Below are 1,090 nucleotides of genomic sequence, written 5' to 3'. Positions count from 1 at the left end.
CGTGCACGATTGCACCGATATTCGTTGAATAACGGGTTGCTGTACTATAGCACCGATTTATCGGATACACCACGAGTTGTGGTTCTTCATGATGAGGATTTGACATACCACATCCTCTATGAGGCGTACGACACGCCACTCAGTGGTCATCTCGGTCGTGAGAAAACGTACAACTCTGTGAGTCACCACTATTGGTGGCCCAAGTTTTACAAATAAACGAGCACCTCTGTGCGCACGTGTGAGAAGTGTCAACGGGTAAAACCCGCTCCAAATGCGGCTGCGCCGCTGGCCAGCTTACCAGTACCCGGGTGCAGGCAGCCCATGCGTTTGGACTTTGTGTTTGGCCTGTCAAAAGATTCGGCGGGCATCACGGGTGTCATGGTATTCATCGATCGGTTAAGCAAGATGCCAGACACCATCGACGGAGTCTGTACAGCAACGGTGTTTGTAGATCGTGTTTTTCGACGGCATGGACTCCCAGAGTCGATTGTCTCATAGAGACCCCTGTTGCACGGGAACATTTTGGTCGACTATCTTTAAGGTGCTCGACACCTTGTTAGATATGTCGACAGCGGATCATCCGTAGACCGATGGTCAAACCGAAAGCGTGAATCGCGTCATCGAAGACGTTCTACTTAGCGTTCGCGCTGAGACGCCGAGGCGCTGGAGCGCCATGTTGCCACTCGTAAAGTTTGCACTGAACAATGCAGTGCATGCATCTACCGGCTACACACCACTCTACGTGAACAGGCTGTTTCACCCTCGCGTCCCGCTGACGCCGCCATCCCATGGCTCAGGGCTTGGTGGTGAAGGAATAGCCAAACGGCTAGCTAATGTCAGCCCCCTCACCATCCGCAAAGAAGCCGATGACTTCTTGTCTACTAGACTGAGTGTCCTACGACACGTTCGCGATGCGATGGCTGAAAGCCAAGACCTGCAGAATCAATATGCAGATGAAAAAGGAAGAGGCAAAATGGAAAGCTTTTAGGTCGGGGACCTGGTTTTATGGAATTAAAAAACCTGCCTACACATGCAGCCTCTGCTTTCTTCCGGACGAAGCTTCGTCCACGGCTTATCGAACCGTTTAAGC

Source organism: Plasmopara halstedii (genome assembly GCF_900000015.1).
Source record: "Plasmopara halstedii genome assembly, contig: Scaffold_650, whole genome shotgun sequence".
NCBI classification, from domain to species: Eukaryota; Oomycota; class Peronosporomycetes; order Peronosporales; family Peronosporaceae; genus Plasmopara; species Plasmopara halstedii.
The sequence above is the reverse complement of the archived record's forward strand: the minus strand, read 5'-3'. Positions refer to the sequence as shown.